The sequence below is a fragment of the Amborella trichopoda genome, chromosome 11, assembly GCF_054954075.1.
Source record: "Amborella trichopoda isolate Santa Cruz 75 chromosome 11, AtrichopodaSantaCruz75HAP2 v2.0, whole genome shotgun sequence".
Taxonomy (NCBI): Eukaryota; Viridiplantae; Streptophyta; class Magnoliopsida; order Amborellales; family Amborellaceae; genus Amborella; species Amborella trichopoda.
Window position 1 is genome coordinate 35,013,192 of NC_142346.1, and position 14,733 is coordinate 35,027,924.

At 34.6% G+C, this 14,733-nt stretch overlaps 1 long non-coding RNA gene across 7 annotated transcripts; it reads left to right on the forward strand.

The window, feature by feature from the left end:
- The first annotated feature begins 2,559 nt into the window (after positions 1-2,559).
- LOC110007484 (uncharacterized) lies at positions 2,560-5,990 on the forward strand. Of its 7 annotated transcripts, none has more exons than XR_016044598.1 (5): positions 2,560-3,099; positions 3,942-4,067; positions 4,348-4,485; positions 4,732-4,877; positions 5,635-5,990. It is a non-coding gene; the product is annotated as an uncharacterized LOC110007484 (long non-coding RNA). The 7 variants fall into 7 exon arrangements; XR_016044603.1 differs by having other exon boundaries at positions 2,647-2,952; XR_016044597.1 differs by lacking the exon at positions 3,942-4,067 and having other exon boundaries at positions 2,567-3,099.
- The last annotated feature ends 8,743 nt before the right edge of the window (positions 5,991-14,733 follow it).

A 14,733-nucleotide genomic window follows, 5' to 3' on the forward strand; every position in this document is an offset into this window, starting at 1 on the left:
ACCCAATGGGCGAAAGTTATAGAGATAGGAAAATTGTTTCATGCGGGGTGGACGCAGTTTTACAATATGCGGTATAAAGCATCTATCTTAAGCGTCGATGAAATTGTGGTTTATCTAAATATGCGGTCCGGATGTATAAAGCATTCATCTTAAACGCGGATGTAAATTGTGGTTTATCTAATAAAATTAGTGTAATTAACTGTCCAAATGTTTTTTTAATATAATTATTATTTTCAATTTTCAATTATTTTTTTTTTCATAGAGTAAAGAGTAATGATCTTATAGGACCCTCTCCCACCATGTGTATAGGACTCCAAATGATCGCTATTAAATTTGGCACCTATCTTTAGAAAAGTTATTATATAGGTGTGGGACTTAATTTTTTTAGAGATCCGTGTCAAATTTAATAGTAATCCTTTGAGATTCTACACATATGGGTGGAGAGGGTCCTATCGGATCATTTTTCTTTTTCATATACATGAGTTACATGTTAAAGATTATATATTTTTAAAAAATTAGTGTCAAATTATATTTAAAAAATAATATATTGCCAATCTTGCATTTCTACAATATGCAGGCTAGCCGCGTAGAAACCGTGTCGAAATAGATATCTCCAAAATCTGCTTTGTAAAAATCTTACCTTTAATATTTTTAGTATCACATCTTATATCCCAATCCCAATAATGGTTTTTTTTGTACTCGCCCGTAATTAAGGCATTTTTTCTCTCCCTCTATGCCCCAACTTTTTTTTTTTTTGTTGGATAATTAAGTGGGGAAGACATGATCCTACCCATTTTTTCATTAAATTAGAGAGTTACATTTTGAAAAAGTTAATTGGGGATGTCAACATTATGAATGGAAACCACGATGTGGCAATAAGGTATGGGGTTTCTACCGCTATGACCCCATCCCCTTTTCTAAAAGTGATAAGTCAGTGGGGATTTGAACCCCTACCATTTGATAAAAGAATGGCGAGGCCAGGCAATAATACCACTAATCCAAACTCTCTACCCAAATCTCACAAAACCTATTTCCCCTCTCTCTCTAACCAAACTCTCTCGCTCTTTCTGTGGCTCTCCCGCACTACTGAAACCTACTTTCTTTCTCTAACCGCTCTACTCACTTTCTCTTTCTACCTCTCTCCTAAAAGCATCAGGCTTGTCATCAAGGCTTCTGCTCTTGGCTATGGCAGTGGATGATTTGGATCCCAACAAGCTAGCATGGAGCTTACTGGCTTCTTCGCCGATGTTGTAATCGCTTACGAACGTACCAAATTGGCGAACAGCTGTGAATATTTGAACTCACTTCTGGGCTCGAAGTCCATGAGCTGGAGGTGGATCAACTTGGTTAGCTTTGGGCACGTAGAAGCTTACGACAAGTTCGGAAGTACAAAGAGGGTCCACTGTTTAGAAAGACCCCTGTCATAACAGGGGCATTCATCTCTATCTTGGTTCCATACTTTTATCTCAACAGAAAAAACTAAACATCTCGATATTACAATATCTTAATTAGTTTTATTATTCATAAAATTTTTGAAGAGTTCCAATCTACTGGAGCCCGGATTTGGTTTAGGGATTTCTATGTAGAGTGCGAGGACACTTTGACAAAGATTGGCGATAGCCGTTCGCATCCATCGGAAAGTTTGGATGGTAATCCTCAATTTTTTTGATAAATTCCATTTTCCAATTTAAATTCATATAATCCATTTAAGTTTTACTAATATCAATTGATCAAGTTATATTATTTCAATTACTATTAAATTTTGTTGCATTCTATCAAAAGTATTAATAAGATTTGATATTTTCAAGTTTTATGTAGACAGAGACTTTTTAAATAGGATGCAGTTTGTATAGAGCCTAGGCTCTTAACAATCAAATTAGAGCCTACTTTCAAATAGTATCGAGAAATGTGGTTTCAATACTGGAATCTTTGTGATACCTTTAAAATATATATATATTTTTATTTATAAAGTTTAAAGCTTAAAAAATAATGTAGATCGATATATCTATGAAAACTTGAAAATCTTGAAAATTGACGGTTAAAAAATGCGTTACAAAATATACTATTTCCAAGACTTGAAATCCATTTTTTTTTCATGTCCATACATCTTGATGTCGAGATGATCAATTTGACGATACTTGGGTATCAAAATAACCTCTTCTAGTGAAATGTTTGATTGTTTAGAGCCTATCCTTTATGTAAAAATTTGCCCTTTAAAATATATCTAGAGATATTATTTTATGTATTTATCATTTTGGACTTTTTTCAACTTGATAGTACCACTTCGAATTTTATGGTTTTTAATTTATTTAGATGCTTTTAGAATGTAGTATTTTCTCCTAAATATTAGTAAATCGATTACTTCATGTTTTGATGTATAAAGATATTTTTATAAATTTATTAATTTAATGTGGGAAATTTAGTTTTTATAACTTAAAGTTGCTCATGTGATGCATTTCGGAAGCCTCTAGCTGCCAATATTGTTTTTAAAGTAACACTTTTTTCAAAGAAAATATACTTTTATGTACGTGAATATATATATATATATATATAGAGTAAAGGATTTGATGGGGCTTCGTATGCCAACGATTGAGATGATTTTTCCCGATGGTCCTCATTTTAAATCCCAAAGCCCTACACTACAGTATTGAAAAGATGTGGGAACAGAGGGCAGCGTTCCTTCTCTCTGGTGACTTCCGGTCTCGCCCTCTCACACGATGGGAACTCTCTCTCTCCATCTCCCACCCACCTCTCTCTCTCTCTCTCCATCTCCCACCCACCTCTCTCTCTCAAACCCTATGGCTGGCCCCTCTCTATATACCTCTCGTTGCCCATCCCTCTCATTTTGGGGTTTTGTTTGTTTTGGGTTTTGGTGGTCGGATACAGTTACAAAGCCAACTGATGATGTCCCAATAGCTCAGAAGCTCGAAACCGCAATGGCAAGAATTTTGGGTAATCTCTCGTTTTCCATCTCTCTCAATCTCCCTCTATGCCCCCCCTCTCTCTCTAGAAATAAAACCTAAAACACAAAATTTCTGAAAGTCCATATGCTCCATTGCTGCTGCAAAGGCGATTGGGACAATCTTTGGTGGATTTGAGGTACGCTATTTTTTATTCTTTACCCATTACCTTTTTATTTTGATTTCTAAAGTCGATTTCTTTATTTTTTTTAAGAATATTTTTGAATTTGCTTCAGTGCTTTCTTTTAATCCTTTTTTTTTTTTCTAGGATATTGATTTTTACAATGTGATATGAATTTCTTGTTTTGGGTTTTGGGGTTTTTGTGGTTTTAATTTTGGTTTTGGGGGTTTTGGTTGTCTCTGTGCATAAGCTTTTCTCTGTGCATAAGTTTTGGTTGTCTCTGTACATAAGCTTCCTTTGCTCTGTGCACAGGACAATTGTTTTGCTACTCTTTGATTCAAAACTCTTATATTGTTTCTTTTTTTGATAGCTGGTATGGGTCTCATTTGCTTAGCATGTGCTTAAATTTTATCTCCATTGGATAATAGTTAGATTCCATTGTTTGCACAGAACTATAATGCAAAGCTTCTGATTTTGGCCTAGCTTCATGGGGTTTTACTGAAAATGCAATCCTGTTTGTTGCTAAAATATGAATGTACTTATTGTTGTGACTTACAATGCATCATAGTTATAGAATGTCATAGTTATAGAATGGCCTGTAATCAGATCAAAATACTAACTTCATTCCACTTCTATATTCTTTTTTCTAATCTTCTTTTTCCTAACTATGTCCCTACTCTGTAACATCACTTTTGTAGAGGCTAGTCATTGATCCTTTGCCTTGATTCTTTTATTTATGAATTTAGAACATCCATAATGAGTGCATACAGTGACTTTTTTTTTTATCATGGTTACTTTTAACTAGATTTTATCGAAGTTTTTATTATTCAGAAAAGCATATACGTTTAATGAATTTGCAGGACATGACATTGGACAAGACTGAACTTATGCACATAAATTCCGATCTTGTGTTCCTTGAAAAACCTATCCCAATTAGTCCTTCCTCCAACTATGCATTTCCCTCATCAATATGAACGAATGCACCGGTATTCTACTTCATCCAAACATCATAAATTGAAATGGTGCCTCAATTGCTCATTGCTTTTATCTATTACTAGGCTAAAAAGGCAATTATAAGCTGTTGAAAGTAAATTAGATAGTTCAATAATATATCAAAAAACTTTGTAGAGTATTGACTCGTCCTACTTTATTGTTTGTTTGGTTAAGAAGATTTTTAAAACTTCCATAGACAATTTATTATGGTTATTCTTTTGTGATGTTTGTCTATATAGTGTTTTGATATAACAACTCAATTGATTTTTGCAGACAATATTTGCAAACCTCTGCTTATGTGGTTAGGTTTTTTATGTACGGTCAGTTGAAAGATTTTTATGGACCCCACCATATCAGTCGATGTGACATCTTCCTGTGCTCAATTGTTGTAGTTTCTCTTCTGAACTTAAGGTACAAATCAATTTCTCTCTCTCTCTCTCTCTCTCTCTCTCTCTCTCTCTCTCTCTCTCTCTCTCTCTCTCTCTCTCTCTCTCTCTCTCTTCTGAACTTAATTTTCCCATAAATATTTGAGCAGGTGGAGAATGTAATGTAGTGATTGCTTGCTTGTTGAATTTTTGTGATTGCTTCTTATTGCTTGCAAAATTTATAGACAACATGCATATGATTATTGAAATACAGTGTGGTTTTGTGAATTAGGTTGAGTGCAACAAAGTGATCTGAAATTGGTGGAAAGCAACTGCCTGATGGCTAATATTGGAGCTGACAATGTTTTGGGCTACTCATGTGTGTTATAGAACATGAATATGAGTTGAAATACAGTGTGGTTTTGTGTGTTGCATTGGGTACAACACAGATCCATTGGCACTTCTATTTTACTTGTAGAGTTGTGTGTTTCATTTTGTATGCTGCTGAATTTTGTATGCTTGCTGAATTTTGTATGTTCACAGATATCACTACCACTAATGTATGATTGCTGCTGAATTTTGTATGCTTGCTAAGTTTTGTACGTTCACAGATATCACTACCACTAATGTATGCTTGCTGCTGAATTTTGTATGCTTGCTGAGTTTTGTATGTTCACAGATATCACTACCACTAATGTATACTTGCTGCTGAATTTCGTATGCTCGCTGAGTTTTATATGTTCACAGATATCACTACCTCTAATGTATGCTTGCTGCTGAATTTTGTATGCTTGCTGAGTTTTGTATGTTCACAGATATCACTACCACTAATGTATGCTTGCTGCTGAATTTTGTATGCTTTATAAGTTTTGTATGTTCACAGATATCCCTACCACTAATGTATGCTAGCTGCTGAATTTTGTATGCTTGCTGAATTTTGTATGTTCACATATATCACTACCACTAATGTATGCTTGCTGCTGAATTTTGTTATGTGTAATGCATTCAGTCCATCGTCTCTTTCATTATGTGATGCATCGGTCCATCATCTCTTTCATCAGTTCATTACATGATGCATTCAGTCCATCACTTGGTTGGCTTCAATTACATGAATTTTATTACTGAATTTGGTAACTTCAACTCCATTAACAACCACTTACGCATCCGTCAGCTCAATATTTCCTTCTTGTTGCAGGTTGAAAAGGAAGGTCTTGAAGGGCTATCTTGAAGGGCTAAAGATTTTGGATCAATTGTTGATGATGGAAGAGTTTACTAATCCAATTCCTCATGTAGAGCATTTTTTGGGCCGCTGGTGGGTTTTTATACAAGGCATCCATCTATAGGGTTGGTTATCTTTTGTAGATCACTAGTTTTGATCGAGTTATAGTGACTGAGTTGCAAATGATTGCTTGAATTGGAACTGAGCTCAAAATCCTTGTAATGGCGGTAACATTCCACAACTTGGAATGCATATTATTGTGAATATATCTCATGTATATGTAGCTATTACTACATTTGTGATTGAAGTAAGCATAGGTAGCTATTGGCCCATTACTACAGTTGCAAATGATTGCTTGAATTGGAACTGAGCTCAAAAGCAGTTTTTGAAGGCAAGCAAACCAATCGTATAGTATCTGAACTCTGTTTCCCCATCAAATTTGAGTTTGACTTCAATTTCATGGGCAGAAACCAGGACAAAAATGAAAAGACAAATTCTGAAATTAACTAAGAGAACCAGTCAGGTTTATAATTCAGGAGAATTGATTTTCATCTTCACATCATTAGCTAAAAGCCCAAAAGCATATGATATGCAGCAAAGAGAAACCCAACGAATATGATATTAAAAAACACCCCAAATGTATGATATTCATGAAAAAGGGAACAAAAATTATTAATAGAATACATATTAGGTCTAATCTCGAGTGGCTAAGTATCACCAGACATCCAGAATAATCCACACAATAAGATTGGTAGCGAGAGAGGGGGGTTAATGTGGGCTCACTGTTTTCTTCGATGAAATCAAGTGCAACCCAAACCTAAAAAGTAAAAAGAAATCTACTGTCTACAACTGCTTAGCAAATGCATAGAGAGTTGGCGAGAGAGGTCCATTATATCTAAAGTTCAAATTGAACTTAGATGGTTTAGATTTGTTTTTGGAAGAGACTTATTTTGACTATATCTAGAGTTTAAATTGAATTTTTTTTTTTTGAGATTGATAATTGAGATGAAGACAGTGTCTATGCCAAATTTTGGATCATACAAATAACACAAACATGGTTTTCTAGAAGTGTCGTTGTATTATAGTATGACGCAACTGTTGCATGAAATCATTGCTATATATATAAATATATATGGGTGCGGTTACCATACAGATGCTTCCGTAGCTGTAGAGGGGATTATCTCAAAATTTATTTTTATATCTAATATAAACTTTTAAATTTAAAAAATGGTTGAAATTAAGTACATCTATAAACATATAAAAATCTTGAAAATGGACGGTGTAGATAATATATTGTAAAATTCAACTTAAAATCTTTTTATTTTTCATGGTCATACAACTCGATGTCGAGATGATCAATCAAAGGGCTTTTCAACATTAAAACTTCCTTTTCCGATAGATTTTTTAGGTGTAATTCTACATTATAAGGTTGCATCCTTATATATATATATATATATATGAAAAACTCTTCTCAACACCTATAGGCAAAAATGAACAATGATTTCGCCTACCTTCATCACCATTCAAACTTCATCGTACGGTCACAGTTGTCCGGTAATGCTTCAATTTTTTTTTCTTCTACAAATCCAAATTAATTCAAATTTGGCGAGAGGATACATCTTAGTGAAGCAAACCTAATAAAAATATATAACAAATAATAATTCGTAAAATATAAAGTGACCAAAATACCCCCAAAAATTTTCGGTGGCATTTTGGTCAATTTATATTTTGTAAATTATATTTTTAATATTTTTATTAGTTGTGCCTCACTAAGATGTACATACATTCCAAATTTCAGTTTATTCCGATAAGTAAACAAAAAATGAAAATTGAAACAGTACTAGACAATTGTGACCGTACGATGAAGTTTGGATGGTGATGAGGGTAGGTGAAATCACTGCTCAGTTTTGCCAATAAGGGTTTTGTAGTATATATATATAAGCCAAGATGTTGTGCACCCAAGTGCGTACTGCTACAATAAACGCCCACGGCCCAAATTGAATATGGGCCGATCTAACGCTTACGGATGTTCAATAGTATTTGAATTTTAATTTTTTTTACAAATTAAAATCACTTGAAATTTTGGGTGTGTGTTCTTCTCATCAAGTCACACCTAATAAAAAATATAAAAAAAAATAAACCATTGACCGAAATACCTCCCAAATCTTTTTAGGGGTATTTTGGTCAATATATTTCACGTAAAAACTTTTTTTTGATATTTTTCGTAGATTCACCTATTTTTTAAGAATACCCGCCTAAAATTTCAAGTGATTTTTACTTTTAGAAAAAAAATTAAAATTTAAACACTATCAGACATTTGTAAGCGTCAAACTAACTACATAATGTCCCAGATTGAATCGAGGACATTCGCGTATGGAAATAAATTGACCAAAAACTTTTTTTAATAAAAAAAATGAAAATTAAAACACCACCGGATAATTGTGACCGTGCGACAAAGTTTGGACAATTATGACCGAATCTATAAAAAATATCAAAAACTTTTTTTTAAATGAAATAAATTGACCAAAATACCCCCGAAAAGATTCGGGGGGTATTTTTGTTAGGTGTGACTTGATGAGAAGAACATACACCTAAAATTTCAAGTGCTTTTAATTTATAAAAAAAATTAAAATTCAAACACTATCGGACATCCGTGAGCGTCATATAAGCGATTTGGATTTGTAGAAAAATAAATAAAATTCAAAAACTACGGGACATCAGTGATTGTCAGATCGGCCCAGATTCAATTTGGGTTGTTTGGGTTCATATGTTCATATGAGCTAGTGGGCTAATCCCAGCTTTTTCCCATAGATATATATATATATATATATAGGAAAACTCTTCCCAACTCCTATAGGTGAAAATGAATAGTATTTTATTTTTCATTTTTTTCTATAAATCATAATGATCTAAAATTTTGAGCGTATATTCATCAAAAATAGTAAAATCTAATAAAAATATAAAACAAATAATTTGTAAAATATAAATTGACTAAAATACTCTTAAAATTTTACAGGGTATTTTGGTCAATTTATATTTGGTGAAATATTTGTTTCATATTTTTATTAGGTGCACCTCATTAAGATATACACATGCTCCAAATTTCATATTATTCCGATTTATAAAAACAAAATGAAAATTAAAACACTACTGGACAAGTGTGACCATGCGATGAACTTTGGACAGTGATGAGCATAGGCAAAATCACTGTTCATTTTCACCTATAGGCATTTTGTAGTATCTTCATTTTATATATATATATATATATATATATATATATATATAGTAATGATCCTATGAGACCCTCCCACACCAATGTGTGTTGGACCCTAAAGGATCACCATTAAATTTGGTACAAATCTCTAGAAAAGTCAAGTCCCATACCCATGTGATGACTTTTCTAGACATCCTGTAGGCTTACAAGATGTCAACTGAGAGGTGTCAACTGAGAGGCAAGATTCAACTTGGTAGGATGGGTGAAATTGGCAAAAAGGGGTAAGGGGTATGTGAAATGTGGATATTGTCAGAAGCATATGACCACTACTGTTAAGGGCAAACTTTTTATGTTTCGCCTACAGGATAAAACTTATATACTTCCCCTTATCCAATCGTCCATTCAGAATGGAGGGTTAAGATTGCTTCAATCACAATGTCACTTCTCTACACTATTTTATTTTTAATTTTTTTCTATAAATTATTTTGATACCAAATTTTGGACGTCCAACCCTCTAATAAACTTGCACTAACGAAAAATATAAGAAACAATATTTTTAATAAAATAAAATGATCAAAATACCCCTGAAAATTATAAAGGGCATTTTGATCATTATATTTCATCAAAAAAATATTTTTTATAGGTGCCCCCAAATTAGAAGATGGCACGTACCAAATTTCATATTCATATAATTTGTATAAAAAAAAAACAAAAAATAAAATATTTTGAGACATCGGTTCTAAGATCAAACAATGAGTGGCTCTTTTGATCAAAATTGGACGGTTGGATGGTAAGGGGAGGATAGTTCTTCTATGCTGTAGGAGAAATATAGAAACCTTTCCCTATTGTTAATTGCTTAAAGTATCGCTTCACCAAAGTTCAAGGGTGATATGTGACATACGAAAGAGAGGAAAGAAGAAAAAGAGAATCCGAAAATAATCCAATATAAATAATGGGTGATAGAATTTGTTTTGGATTCTAGCCCGAAGGTTGAGATTTGACTCTTTCTAAGGTTCTAAAACGGAGTCCACAACAAAAGATATTTTCATGAAAACCTAAACTCAACTTTTCTTCTCTCTATTTTTTCTTGTATAACACTTACATATTTGTAGAAGAAAAACTCTATAATCTAACTTGTTCCTTAAGAAATCTAACCATAATTAAATCAAAGCACGTCATCTCAAGGTGAACTGGATCGGCCACTCTAAAAACCGTGTTGGATTGAATGGATCGGTGATCCAAATGTGAGAATCGGTTGGATCGACCAGTCTCGGACTAAAAATTTTCAAACATCACTATAATTTCTCAAAAATCCTTGTTTTTAGATTTCTAAAAGAAATAGTGGCAATTGCATAATGTTTTTCACTATTGTATCAAAAAAATACGTAAATATTAATAACTTGTCTCATGTTGAGTATTAGTTGTCTATTAAATTCGTTTTATTAGTCAAATAAAGTTTAAAATGTAACATGATGATAAAATAAATTCCCCTTTATTTTTATTTTGTATTAATTTAGAAGTTTTGATTTTTGAAAGAATCTATAATAGAAGAGCTTGTTATTAGAGAGAGAGAGAGAGGGAGGGAGAGAGAGAGAGAGAGAGAGAGAGAGAGTGAGTGAGTGTGTGTTTTTGGCCCCATCGAAGAAATGGGAAGAAATGCGACAATTTGTCATGCATCGAAGTTTTATAGAAGCTTAAACATCACTAGAAAGCCTCTCAATTGTTGAGTGTGTGAACATGTGAAGGTTGGTGGGGCGTACAATTGGTTGGTGGGGCTCATGTGAAGGTGACGCCACTTGGTATGATTGGTTGAGTGTGTACCTCTTGTTTTAAATTATTTTCAAAAGTGTACTTACAAAGAAAAATTTTAAAAAATACCCTTACCCAAATTTTCCCATTCAAACAGATTCAGACTTGAACCGGCTGGTTCTGGCCAAACCAGTTCAAGAGGGGACCCGGCCGGTTCTTGATATATTGAGGGGTTTGGAACAGTGTCGACGATTCTTGATCAAGATCGCCGAATTTTCAAACCTTATTTCTTCTATTTAATATTTAACTTCTAGCTCTACCCCTCAATTATCTCAATTATCTACAACTAAAAAAAGACACAAATATTATAAAAGGAAACTAAACTAAAAGCCATTTAGTATCTGAAAAATTATACTAAAATAAAAAGAATAGAAAAACTCATTACATCAATGTGCAGCATTGTCCAAACACAATTGAAGAAGTCAAGTATTAGATGTAATAAGTTATCGAAACAAAGGGAAAGAAAGCACAAAGATAGGGAGTAATTGAGGAGAGAAGAGAGAGAGTGTGTCTTCAAAGGAAGAGGAGGAAGGGTCTGAGAGCTATGAATTTTCAAGGAGGGTCATTTTAGAAGATTCGCAAGCTAGGCAAATTGTAATATAAGAGATGCATGTTAGACGGGCTGGGGCTTCCAATAGTCATCTAGTGTCCGCACAATAAATAGGGGGTTGTGTAAGAAAATTCGTCAAATTGACCACTTTCTTTAAAGGGAAAATTACAAAAAACACTTTAAAATGGGCTATCTATGCAACTTACCCCTACCCCAATCTTTGCTCTCACTTTTTTGCCCAAAACAACTTTTTCTAGCAAAAACCCCCCCAAGGTCAAAAGTTGTTATTTTTTTTATGGAAATGCCCTTCTTGTACAAACCAAATCAATTCACAGGTCCCAAGTAGCGCACTGCCGGAGCGCGTCTTTGCATTGCCGGAGCACGTTCTGATAATGCCGGAGCGTTGTGGCTCAGACCTGCATTGCCGAATCGCACATTCAAAATGCCGAAGCGCTTGTTTGTACTGCGGGAGCGCGGTCCTCCATTGCTGGAGCATTGTGGCTCCAGAAACTTTATTGCCGGAGCGAAATGTCGGAGTGCGTCTTTGCACTACCGGAGCAAGTTTTCGTAATGCCGGAGCGCTGCTGCTTAGACCTGCATTGCCGACGTGCACATTGAGAATGCCGGAGCATGTGTTTGTACTGTCAGAGCACATGTGAATATAGGAGAGAGAAGGCCGTGTGAAAACAAACAAGGGTAGTTTAGTCTTATTTCATGCTATTTTTGGGTTGGGGGGTTATTTGCGAGGAAATGTTGTTTGGGGGAAAAAAGTGAGAGAAAAGATTGGGGTGGGAGTAAGTTGCACAGATAATCCATTTTAGGGTGTTTTTTGAAATTTTCCCTTCTTTAAAAGCCCCAAGTTGAGCAGAAGATTTATGCGAATCTGATACAATAAAAATTTCAAGAAGAATATGAATTAATTGAAAATTAAAGGGAAAATTACAAAAACAAAACCCAAGACAACACTTTCTATGCAACTTACCCCCAACCGAACTTTTTCTCTCTCTTTTTTCCTAAAAACAAACTTTCTATGCAAATACCCTCAAGGAAAAAAGTTCATTTTTTTAGACGAAAATGCCCTTCCTGTACACAAAAATCATTTTGGACAGATTTGATATTGACTTGTGGACCCCAGTAGCATATTGCCGGAACGCACCATCACATTGCCGGAACACACCATCACATTGCCACAGCACACAAGTATCGGACTGCCCTTTGCAACTACTTGGCCGCCCTTTTCAATTTCCAGACACACTTTACACAGTGTCGGAGCCCTACTGCTGGACCGCACTTTACACAATGCCAGAGCCTTACTGCGAGATCAAACTTTACACAGTGCCGAGGCGCTACTGCCGGACCGCACTTATACGGTGCCGGAGCCCCCTATTTTGGTGGGATAGAGGAGAGAGAGGCATGGGTAAGGTAAAAGTAAGAGAGGGTCGTTTAGGCTTTTTTTTTTTTTTTTTTTGGTTGGGGAGTTTTGCATAGAAAGTATATTTTTGGAGAAAAAAGTTAGGTTAGGAGTAAATTGCATAGAAAGTGTAGTTTTGAGGGGTTTTTGTAATTTTTCCAAATTTACAGGAACTCTTAGATGCGAAAACAGGAATCCCAAAAGTTGGATCCCACCAAAATCTTGTACTTATCCAGCTAGAAACAAAATAGGAAAGAGCACGAGCCATAATACAAAAAATAAAACATGAAACACACACGCCATAATAACACAAAAATTACTTGGTTCATCCCAAGAGGGCTACATCCACGGGTATGGCAAACTTAAATTCACTAAACCAATGGAAGTTACATCATAGATATTGGGATATAAAGTTACATTTGTAATCCTCGAAAAAACCCAATCGATCAAACCCTTTTAGACTCGCTCTCTCAAGCCGCACCACCCGCTGATCTCTCTTCTCTATTCCACAACTAAACCACTGTCTAAGAAGAGACACATCTCTATTGCATAGCTAAACCGCTACCCAAGGATAGACCCTTGAGAGCAACCAACACTTTCTTTTACCAAAAGGGGAAACCACCCAACCAAGACTTTCTCTCACCAAAAGGGGAAACTACCCAAAATATTCTTCGAAACTACTTCCCTATAAGAAACCAGTCTTTCAATCTGCAAGAAGTACATCCATGGTATTTTTAACCATAGGAAACTCTCTTCTCTCAAAGGGGGACCTTGCCCCTCATGCACAGAGGCCCCTTTCCTCTATCTCTAGAGGAAGTCACATTTTCTATATGGTGACCCAAATAAGACACATATAGTCTTTCATTTTTCATCCCATATACATAAGGTTAAGAACTCATATCAAATAGGATACTTCCCAAAGATGTCACATATATCTCAAAACTAAAAGATATAATCAAGAGCCCTAATCTTTTTGGATTTTAATTTTCTCTAAGAAATTATCAATATCAATCCAATCCCTTGGATCACTTTATGTTGGGTGATTTTAGATATATATCCAACAAACAAGTGTAGCTTCAATGGATATACTAATTCAATAGAAAGAGTAATATTCTAGAAATTAATAGGCTACTTTGATGCAACCTCTATGTACATATTTTTATAGAAAAAGTTTATATAGAGCCGAGGCTCTAAACAATCAAATTAGAACCCACCTCAAAATTTTACTAGAAGAGGTTGTTTCGATGCTCAAATATCCTCAAATTGATCATCTCGATATCAAGATACACGGACATGAGAAAAAAACAGATTTCAATACTTGTAAGGTACTTTTGAACCGTCAATTTTCAAGATTTTTATGTTTTTATAGATTTGCCAGATGCACACTTAAGATGAAAATATATTTTAACATTATCACAAAGATTTCAAGTGTTGAAACCACATTTCTCGATATTATTTGAAGGTGCGCTTAACTTTGAGCCTCGGCTCTATACAAACCGCAGCCTTTTATTTAACCTAGTATATCACTATCAAGCGGATCAGAGGCAACAACCTACGATATTGAGTTGAAAGATCAGAATGAAATGAGGATGTTGAGCCTTGAAAAAGGTAAAATCTTGTTTAAAATATGACCAATGATAATCTTTAGCTCGTTTTCGTTTTTAAATTAATAACGTGTGATTTATTAGTTTTGCTTGCTTTACATGTAGCAGAAGTTGCATCAAGTTAGAACCAGGATAGCTTGCAAGTTTGCAAATGTCATAGAACCCAACTCATATGGTATTATATTATGCTCTTAACTCATATAGTATTCTACTATAACTACTCTTGTTTGACTAATTTATCTTCGGTCTTTTGAGCGAGATAGTGGGTGGTACATGGAGGCCACATCACAATTAGGATCCTCAATGAAACTTTGTCATTTATGGGGATGTGAGAGAAATTAGAGTACATTCCAACAAAACAGAATAATAACTGATAGAGAGAAAAAAACCTGTTATTAATATGACGGTCCTCAAAGAACAAGCAGGTCCAAAGATAAATTAGGAGGAAAAAAATGGGAGCATCAAGGAGACAGCTAGATGAAGGTGA